Source organism: Marmota monax, unplaced genomic scaffold (genome assembly GCF_021218885.2).
Source record: "Marmota monax isolate L192 unplaced genomic scaffold, Marmota_monax_Labrador192_F-V1.1 WCK01_AAM20220418_F8-fsc00109, whole genome shotgun sequence".
Lineage (NCBI taxonomy): Eukaryota > Metazoa > Chordata > Mammalia > Rodentia > Sciuridae > Marmota > Marmota monax.
In genome coordinates, this window is record NW_026695229.1 from 1,602,743 (window position 1) to 1,613,894 (window position 11,152).

The 11,152-nt window shown below is 39.2% G+C and overlaps 2 pseudogenes; both read right to left on the reverse strand.

Moving 5' to 3' along the window:
• Window positions 1-4,774: 4,774 nt before the first annotated feature.
• Window positions 4,775-5,051, reverse strand: LOC124088302 (small nuclear ribonucleoprotein E-like; annotated as a pseudogene).
• A 1,168-nt stretch (window positions 5,052-6,219) lies between these two features.
• On the reverse strand, window positions 6,220-7,551 carry LOC124088329 (magnesium transporter NIPA2-like; annotated as a pseudogene).
• Window positions 7,552-11,152: the final 3,601 nt, after the last annotated feature.

Below are 11,152 nucleotides of genomic sequence, written 5' to 3' on the forward strand. Positions count from 1 at the left end.
ACAAACAGAAATAAGCATGCATGTGGGTGAACACAGAAACACAGGTATACACTCACAAAAACACAAACACACATTAATCACACATACACACAAGCACAGAAACACAAAGAGATGCACATGAATACATGCATACCCACAGAAATACATAAACACACGCCCATGATTGAATGAGTGAATAAAGAAAATATGATATTTAAATACAATGATATGTTTTTCAAGCTTAAAAAAGAAATGTATTCTGTAATTTGTGACAATGTAGAAGAAACAGAAGGGCATTATGTTAAGCAAAATAAGCCAGACTCAGAAAGCTGAATACCACATGATCCCACTGCTATGCAGAAGTTCAAAACAAACTGAGCTCATGGAAGTAGAGAGTTCCCTAAGTGGTTGCTGAGGCTGGTGTGAGGAGGTAAGGGAATTGGGAAGATGTTGATCAAAGGACACAAAATAACCAAGGAAAACACACAGAAAGGAAATTGCAGAGCAGGAACCACCATGTGAGGGGACACCTGGTTCAAGAAGTAGATAGAGAGAGAGTGACGAATGTAAAAGAGCTTTGAATGACTTCCACAGAATGGGGTCTCCATCCACAAAGGGGACTAAGTTTAAACCCCAGTGAGTGGAAAAAAGTGGTGGAAATGGAAATTAAAAATAAAATAAAAATGTAAATGACAGATTGCCTCGACAGCTCACGTGTTGGAGGAAGACTCTGGTACCCAAGTACTAATCAACATTTACAGATGATAAATTCAATTCTTTCTTCTCTTAAGTATTTCTCATGCATAGCATAAAAATCCCATTGTCCTTACACACCATCATAAATTTTACTATGATTCATTTTGTAGATTTGGCTCATGAGACCTGCTCAGAAAGACAAGTGTACCAGCCTCATGTAGAATATTGCTAATAGAGGAAGCTTTACATTATAAGCAGGAGGTATCTTTTGCCTTCTGCTCAATTTTGTTGTGAAGTTAAAATATTTCTAAAAACTAAAGTTGGGTATATTGGAGCTATTTCTGAGTTTTCTGTTTCACTGATCTCTGTGTCTGTCTCTACAACAATACCACACTGTCTTGATCATAGTCACCATATAATAAGCCTTGTAGTCATGTATGTGATTCCTCTCACTATATACATCTTTTTAAACACTGGCTTAGCTATTCTATCCAACTTTCTGTGTAAGTTTTATAATAATGCTATTTACATCAATCAAAATCTTGCTGTAATTTTGATAGGAATTATGATACACATATAAGTCAATTTACAGAAAATTGATATTTTTACAGTGTTGTCAATATAAAATATCAACTCTGCTTTGAGAAAAATAAGAAAATAGTTTATTCCAAGCCATATATGAATGGCCTTGTCTCAGAGACAGATTCAAGTTACCCAGAACAATATAGTTCCCTGTGGAAGTTATTTGGGCTTTTATATTCATAAAACATAGTAGGTGGAGTCATCAAGAAGGCAGACTACAATGATATGGGAAAATCTCTTCTATAGGATTAAGATGATGTCTTTAACAAAGTGAGTAAATCTGTTATAGGATTCAGATGCTATCATATTCTTAGCTTTAGGGTTGGTGGAGGCCAGAGTTCTACTAAGCTAAGTATACATTCCAGAAGTTTCATCTAATAGTCACAAAAATGCTAGGCCAGATGCAGAGGTTGGTAGTAAACAGCCATTAAAAAAACTAAAGGGCTTGGGTTGTAGTTCAGGGGTAGAGTGCTTGCCTAGCACAGGTGAGAAACTTGGTTTGATCCTCAGCACTACATAAAAACAAATAAATAAAATAAATGTTAAATTCTTTTAAAAAGAAACTAAAGATAGCCCCAGTTAAACTTTGGATCTTAATGTACAATGTGCAATCTCTTCACAATCCATCTCTCCACAATCACCATGATCACAATGGTTTAGTCAGCCAAGATCAGTTGGCAGGCTCTCAAATACAGACGAAGCTTCCTTGGAGAACTTCAGTTCATAGTGTCTCCTCTTCTGACCCTTGAACATGATATACCTTCCCATTTATTTTGATCTGCTGATTTCTTTCATTGGAGTTTTCTACATAAAGACTTGAACATGTTGTGTTAGGTTTTTATTAAGAATTTCTCTCTCCTTTCTTTGAGATTTTAAATGGTATTGTATTTTTAATTTCAGTCTGCATGGGTTCACTAATAGTACATAAAAATACAGTTGACTTTTGTACATTGTTCTTGTGTGCCATGACCTTGCTGAACTATTTATTCATTCTAGGAGATTTTTTTTTGTAGTGTCCTTGAGATTCTCAGTAGATAAAATGGTGTTATCAGCAAATAGGGACAGCTGTGTCTCCTTTCTTCTCCATGTACCTTTAGACTCCTTTTCTTCCTTTATTGAAGTGGTTAGAAATTCCAAGTTTACATTGCTCCAGATAGCAGGAAAAAACAGTCTTTCACCAATCAATGTGATGGTAGCCATATGTATGTTTCTGTTTTGGGTTGGTTTTGGTAGATACTACTTATCAAGTTGAGAAAGAAACGCATGTATGTGAACACATACACACACACACACACATGCCCTACATTTTTGTTTCCTATGGGGTTTTATTATTAAGTAGTATTTCATTTGGTCAAATACATTCCATACATCAATTAATATTATCATCTGACTTTTCTTCTTTAACCTGTTAATATGGTGGATTATATGGATTAATTTTCAAACACTGAATTAGCCTGAATTCCTGGAATAATCCTTACTTGGTCACAGTTCATAATTCTTTTTATACATTACAGAATTCTACTTGCAAATATTTCATTAGGAATTTTCATGTCTAAAATAACAAAAAGAACTAGTCATACATTTTCTTTTTCCATATTATGTTTGTCGGGTTTGGGTATCAGGGGCTATCCCTCTCATTTCTGGAGGTGTTACCAATTTTGACCCCAAAGTATTTTTCCCTCTTGGAATTATGCATCTAATAACAAGAATGCATGCCATTTCAACAATGAAGTAAAGTTTTTTCTTGACCAAGAATAGAAGCAGGAGGAAAGGCTCACAGATCAGTTTCTTGGCCCATAGGAGTTTGGGAAGATATAGATATAGGGTAAGAGAAATGAGGAGAATGGGTAGGCTAATAAAGGGGGAGAATATTCATGTCTTTTCTGGGAATAAATGGAGATTTTCCAGGAACTTGAATGTCTCTTCTTTTTGCTCCTTTTATGGTTCCTTTTATTCATCATCATGGCGATTGTTAGCTATTGCAGATGGGGTTATAATGAAGTTGTCCAGTGGTCACTCTGGCAGCCATCTTAGATCCAACCAGTTTCAGCTACCCCTCTTGAAGGAGAACTTCTGGCCTTCAGGTTTCCTGTTCTCAAAGATAAGTAAGATTAAAGCAGTGTAGAAATTCAGTTAGGTCACCTAGGGGTACAAAATCAGGGAAGTGTAACATAAGAGACTGTAAAATTGGTTTCAGTTCCTTAAATACTTGATAGAATTCTCCAATGAAACCATCTGGGCCTGAAGATTTCCATTTGGAGAGCTTTTATGTTTAATTACAAGTTCAATTTTCTTGATAGTAATGGGCTATTCAAATTATCTACCTCAGAGTGAGCTGGGGTACTTTGTGCTTTTCAGGGAATTAGTTCCATGTAAGTTGTCAAATTTACACGTAGACTTACATGTAGTTTTTTTCTTATTATTCTTATTATCTCTTCAGCATCTGTATCCATATCCTCTAACCTAATATTGGTAATTTGTATTTTGTCTCCTTTTTCATCATCAGTTTAAATGCCACCTCCTCCAAAAAGCCTTCCCCAAACTGTCCCCCATGTCCTTCCAAAGCACATGAAAAGGTGCTCAACATCACAAATTATTAGGGAAATGCAAAAATCAAAGTGATATATCACCTCACACCAATTAGAATAACTACCACCAAAAAGTCAGAGAACCTAAGTGCCAGTTAGTATGTGGAGAATTTTTTTTTTATTTGTTGTTCAAAACATTACAAAGCTCTTGACATATCATATTTCATAATTTGATTCAGGTGGGTTTTGAACTCCCAATTTTAACCCAAATACAGATTGCAGAATCACATCGGTTACACATCTACATTTTTACATAATGCCCTATTAGTAACTGTTGTATTCTGCTACCTTTCCTATCCTCTACTATCTCCCCTCCCCTCCCCTCCCATCTTCTCTCTCTACCCCATCTACTGTAATTCATTTCTCTCCTTGTTTATTTTCCCATTCCCCTCACAACCTCTTATATGTAATTTTGTATAACAATGAGGATCTCCCTCCATTACCATGCAATTTCCCTTTTCTCTCCCTTTCCCTCCCACCTCATGCATCTGTTTAATGTTAATCTTTTCTTCCTGCTCTTCCTCCCTGCTTTGTTCTTAGTTGCTCTCATTATATCAAAGAAGACATTTGGTATTTGTTTTTTAGGGATTGGCTAGCTTCACTAAGCATAATCTGCTCTAGTGCCATCCATTTCCCTGCAAATTCCATGATTTTGTCATTTTTTAGTGCTGTATAATACTCCATTGTGTATAAATGCCACATTTTTTTTATCCATTCATCTATTGAAGGGCATCTGGGTTTTTTAATAAAATTTTTAATTTAAAAAAAGAGTTCTATCGGATTTATTGACATCTGGTAATAACATATGGGGAAGCAAAACAATATGAACATGTGTTTTAAAACTATACTCTAGGCAAAGGATTCATTTAAAAAAAAAAAAAAAAAGCCTAGCTTAGCTTTCTCTGTAATTTCTCACTTCATTGATCATTCTAATTAGAGACGTTTTGTGGCAGAGTAACATTATCTCCTCTTAACATCATCCAATTCAGTTGTTTTCTTGACTTTTAGAATGACTCTCTCCTGTATCATCTAATACAAGTTTCACATTCTCATCAAAACCAGTAATACAGCCTTCTATCCTCATATTCACTTGCTCATGGAGCCACACCTGAATCCAGGATCTGTTTTGTAAGTATCTGAAGATGAGGCTTTGCAGATGGGCTGCACCATCATCTTCTGCACTTTCTAGCCCTGGCCACAGTACATCTTGCTAGATTTTCACCAAGACCACACACCAACCAGCAAGTTAACTCAGAAAGCTAAAAAACGTTAACTCTTGTGCACTGCTAGAGGGAATATAAAATGGTGCAACTGGTAGAGAGCTAGTCAGTCATGAATGGGTAGCAGGAAAAGGACAATGAAAGGTAACTGAAAACCACAGGAAGCCTACCAACAGGCAAGTACCTGGAAGTGAGGGACCTGTTATGTCAAAACCTCCCCTAGCCATACTGACATCCCCTTAAGGAAAACTATTATTTCTTTTTTTGTTTGTTTGTTTGTTTGTTTCAACTTTTCTCTTTATTATGAGCTAAATTTAAGAAATCACTCTTTTCTTCTGATTTTATTTCCCACTTATTAAAAGGTCTAAATAACAATTAATGTATTTAGACTGAAAAGTACAAGAGCTGATATAAAATGGTCATAAAGGTTCCCATGGAATTCAAGTAACTGAAGAATAAATCCAGCCAAGGTACAAAGAAGAGCCCAGCCCAGCGGATGCACGATGTGCTGGTTTAATAGGGTTCTAAGAATGCCATCAAATGCACACAGTAAACCACATGTGTGGTGACAAGTCATAGCCTAAGAAATATTTCCTTGGCGTGATTCTTACCATTTTTTTTTTTTTTTGGTCTGTGAGTTTCCTTCATTTAGTAACTTAGGGTTCCCTTTAACATTTCAACATCAAAATAATTCATCCAAACAGGAGCCACTTTTATAGGTAAGATAAATCAGAGGATAATGTATTGGGATAGTTTTGTTCTTGTTTACAATCAAAAAGCCTTATATGATCAGGGATTGATGGGAGTGGGAATGACAAATGTACATTTCAGACTTTCATCAATAATGAAAAAAATAAAGCATTTTTATAGACTTAAAACTTGTCATTAGTGCATTTAGATTTTGAAGAAAGAATCAAAATGTAAAATACCTGTACAATAATACAATGTTAATAGAAACTGGCCACATACTGAAGCCATTTTTAGTGAGCTACCATTGTTTAAATGTAAGAAAAGTAACTTCTTGGTCCAAATTAGTGAAAATTTAAAAAAGATTGTCTTTAGATAACATTATTTGAGGACAATTCTTTTTTCAGACAGATTCTGATATTCAAAATCACTATAACATAATTATGGATTAACCTTTAAATCACATCTTAAAAACCTGTCAGATTTCCATTTCTCCATGAGGTATTCTCACCACTGTGTTGTTCAATTCCACAGGATAAGCTTTCTTCATTATTATTACATAGTAGGGAGATTGCCATTCATTGCTTTATCATCTTTTCGAAAAGACACAGGCAGACTTGCTAGACTAAAGCTGACATCTTTAAAGGCATGCAACAAGAATATCCCCACATGATTGTGAAGAAGCCACTCAGAGTCCCAGTGATATCATCAGCAGGCATATCTTGCCACTCCTTAAAAAGAATAGCTGAACAAGTTAAAACCGAGGTTGTAAAGAAAACGTAATATATTGGTGTTACAAGGGAAGTGTTGAATATGTCCAGGGCCCAGTTTAGGTAATTGATCTGTGTGCTCACACAGGTGACGAGGCTCAGCAGCAGAATCCAGGCCAGGGGATGCCACAGCACAGGCTTTCCAGCTAATAGTTCTTTGATGGTGATGCCCATGCCCTTTGCACAGGACACTGAAAATGCTCCAATCACAGAACAGATTGTTATGTACACAAGAATATTTGTCTGTCCGTGGCAAGGTCCCACCACAAAGATTAATATCAAGGACACAATGACCACAATTGTTGCAAATACCACAAAACCTGGATCACCTAACTTGTGTGACATTTCAATTAACGTCTCTTAATCTCCTCTTCCTTTGGAGCATGGATGACCATAACTGCAGATACTAGAATGCTTAGCAAACATCCAATTTTCCCATGAAGATTAAGTCTTTCATTTAGCGAGTATGAAGAAAGAATGGCACTTACAAGGATACTGAGAGCTCCCAGTGGAGTCACTAGCGTGGCTGGTGCAAAGGCATATGCAGCGAAGTTGGCCACCTCGCCTGCCCCCATTGACAGTAGTCCAGCCCACCACAACCATTCTTTAAGATATGCATGGCCACCTTGACCTGCTCTCATGGGTCCTTTTCTGGCAAGTCGCAGAAGGCCTTTTTTTTTTTTTTTTTTTCAAAATGAAACTCCCTCCTATGAAAATGCTGGAGGTCATAGCCAATCCCAAACCAATATAGAAATCATATTTTCCATGCCCTGGGCTCATTTCGTTTGTTACTTAAGAAGCTCCTGTGAATCACACTGATCACAGAACAGAAAAACTGCTGGCACTGAAGGCAGGGGGATGCCGTCTTCACTTATGTAAGTTTAATATGGTCTCTCTTTTGAAAACCAGGGATGATTTATTCATTCTCATTTTCTTGAAAATGCTACCCTTTATTTCCATCTAAAGTTTTTAACTTTCTGTTCCAGCCCAGGACGACCTCTAGCCCCACCGCGGCCGGGACCTAGGCCACCGCCGACGAGAACCTGGGCACGACTAAGTCAGGAAAACTACTATTTCAAGATCATGTCACACACTACCAGCTGGGCTGGACCTCCCTTATTACCAAAACTATCACAACTCCCAATCATCCAGGCAACCAAAACATTAAGACCCTCACAAAGAAAGCTTACTGAGGACTATTCAAAGGGTAATAAACCAATTAAATAGGCAGGAAATTGAGACCGAAACAGAGGGACTAAATTTCCTTATAACTCCAACTCTATAAGCGCCACACCATCCTCTCTTGGGAGTAGTCCATTCAGTTCCTATGTGGTCAGTCAAAAGTCAAAAGGTGGACATGGGCAGGACTCTCTGGAAACTTCCCTGGGTCCCCCAATAAAACTATTGGGCAGTTGGGGTATGCCATTCTTCTCTTCTCTGAAAGGACCCATTCTCTCCCTTAAGAATGTCCCCTTTTCCCTTTTCCTATCCCATCTAATAAATTCATGCCTGCTACTCTGAGCAGCATGTCTGAAATCTTTCTGGCATAATCACAAGAACCAATGATAAAGGATTGCTGCGACTTCCTCAGTTTCCCAGCAGGACCATGCCCTGTAACACAATCATGGTGGAAAACAGTAAGGTAGTTACTGTTAAAAATTTAAAAGTAGAATAACTATGGGATCCAGCCATGCCACTTCTGGGTATGTTCCCAAAAGCAGGAACTCAAAGAGCTATCACTATCCTGCATTCATGGTAATGGCATTCTGCCTACTTTTTTGCTCAGCACCTTCTGCCAACCCACTTCCTCTTCCCTTGATACCCAACCTATCCATGGGTTTCTTTCTACCATGCACAAGCATCCTCCATAATACTCCACCTTTCCTGCCTCCCACCCTAACAAAAGGCTTGGTCTCTGCCCACTCATCTGTCAGTCTCCTTGGAATGCACCCTCTTCTCAGACCCTCAAGCACCAAGCCCGTTCACATGGCGCAGTTTCTATTCACTTTTCAGCAAAGCATCTCCTGAGACATCCCCTCTCTGTGCCCCGTCACTATGCCAGTGGACCTGTACTCACCACACACACCCCAACATGACCTGGTCTCTCATCTTGGCCAAGGGATGCCCCTTCCTCCCTGTCCCCCAAGTGTCTGCATGACCTGGGCTGTCACCTCTGAGCTCAATATTCTCTGCCTTAGATAACATGTCCTCCCTCCAATGCACACCCCTTAAATGCCATCTGGCCTCTCCCTCTCTTTCATCTCCAGTCTCCCCTGGGGTTTTTCCTTCCTCAACTCCTTCAGCATGGCCTGCCCTCTCTTCTTGACCCTCTCTAACCCTGCCTTTCCCCAACAAGTTTATGTGGCTCATTCTCTCTGCTCAACTATCACTTAAAAGATCCTTCGCTAAGCCCTCTATCTCTCCCTCCAACCTTCATGATTCTAGGGGGCTGTGCTGGTCCCCGTGCTCCATCAATATCTGGGAAGCTCCCTTTCCTCCCACCACCCAACACTTCAGACAGGGAGTCCCTCCTATCAACTCTGCTGAATCATCCCTGCCCTATCCATATGGCCTGTTCTCTCCCTTGATTTTCTATCTAAGCTTCCTCAGGGCTCCTTCTTCCCTGGCCCCTCTCTTACTCCCTCCATAGAACTGGTCTCTACTCCCTTTTCTGCATTTGCTTCTTTTTAACACTCTCTGTCCATAGTTCATCCTCTCCAAGACCATCAGCATGGTCCATCACTGCCCTAATCCTTGTTGGTTCCCTCTCTTCCTGGCAAACTCCAAACCTGTCCACATAGTCTGGTCTCTCCCCTGTCCTCTCAACTCAAGCCCTTCTGGCATTCCTCTTCTGCCATGGACATCCCACCTAGGTACAGAGAGACTCCCCGAGAACCTAGATGGGGCTGACAATGACAAGCCCTTTCTCCCGAAGTCCTACTTCTGGAGCTGCCCAGGCACCATTTAAATCATGAACCTTGTTCACTTTGGTGGAGGAATTCAGTTCTACATCTTGAATTTTTACTGCCATTGCATCATATGTTGTTTTATTGTCTGCTTTGTTTAAGGACAAGTCTTAGAAAGAAAGAAAAATAAGAGGTCAAAAGTAGAAGACAACAAGTTAGATTCAAGAATATTGCCTTTTCATCAAAACAAGACACTGGAGGAGTCATCTGATGCCCTTGTCCCTGTTATCATGGGAAAGCATGCTGTGTCTCCTCAGGCATGCAGCTTGCTCTTCTCTCATGTTGTTCCCTTAATTGCTTAAGGGACATTCTCATTTAATAATTCTTACTCTAGTGGTTTGCATATTTCTAGAAAACCACAGCTGAAATAATGAGATAAAGCAAATGGATTTCAGTTAGGGAGGGCTGGGAAATTTCTCATTCTTTGAGTCAAGTAGAAAGGGGAGACTTCCTTTCCAAATTCACAAAAACTCAATATATTCTATAGATTTTAGAGAAAAATCAAAAGTTCTTAGGAATCTTGGTAAGTTTTACATTTAATAAAATAGATATAATAGAACAAATAACATTTAGATCTACTGAGGGTTTCTCCCCATGGTTAATGTACCCACTTTGTTTTTCAGATTTCTCCCCATCAACAATGGGGAGTAGCCTGAAAAACAAGGCTTAACATCACACATGGTGAAGGTCTACTACAAATCTAAATTCCCTTTTTTAACTGTCTTCATGTACAATGAACATGTTGTTTTAAAGACCAGAACTCCTTAGGGGGAAAAAAAAAAAAAACATTTGAACAGAATTAAGAACATAATGATGAGGAAGGATATCAATGCCTTCAGTGGCCCAGTGAGGGAAGGCCCATGTTAAAAAAAACATGGTGTCTATGAAAAGACTGCTTATTTCCAGCCCCAACAAATCAGTCCACCAGCTTGAAGTACTGACCCCTGGAATGAATGCACAAGGATTCATGGCTCAGGAAGCCCCCATCCTGTGCTCTATCCTATCCAGGAAATGGAAGTCTCAAAGGGCAGCCTGGTGTATCCACACAGGTAGAGCTAAGCATAGAAAAATCAGATAAAAACAAGTATGAGAATGAAGCAGCTTTGCATCTGTCATGACTATAACCCTGGGTGATTATATTGTATCTGCTGAAGAACTGGTCTACCCAGGAGAACAAGCTGTTCTTAGAAAGAAGCCCTCAGATTCAGCTAAAGGAGACCTGGGGAGAAGTTAGAAGTTAGATACTGATCTGAAGGGTTCAGAAAGAAGACTTGTCACCCAAAAGTGGAGAGAATGAGTTGTCATCTTCTGAGTGTCCTCCCAGGCACCCAAACCTCAGAAGTATCTGTTTTAGTCAGCTATTGTGCTGCTGTGACTGAAAGATCTGAACAGAACAATTGTAGAGGAGGAAAAGTTTTTTTGAGCGCTCATGGTTTCAGAGGCCTTAGTCGAGAGAAGGCTGGCTCCATTCCTCAGAGCTCAAATTGAGGCTGAACATCATGGTGGGAGAGGGTAGCGGAGGGAAGCAGCTTACATCATGGTGATCAGAAAGCAGACAGGGACTCCACTCTCCAGATACAAATTATATACCCCATAGAGACTCCCCAAATAAAACAACTTCCTCCAGCCACACCCCACCTGCCTGAGTTATCACTCAGTTAATC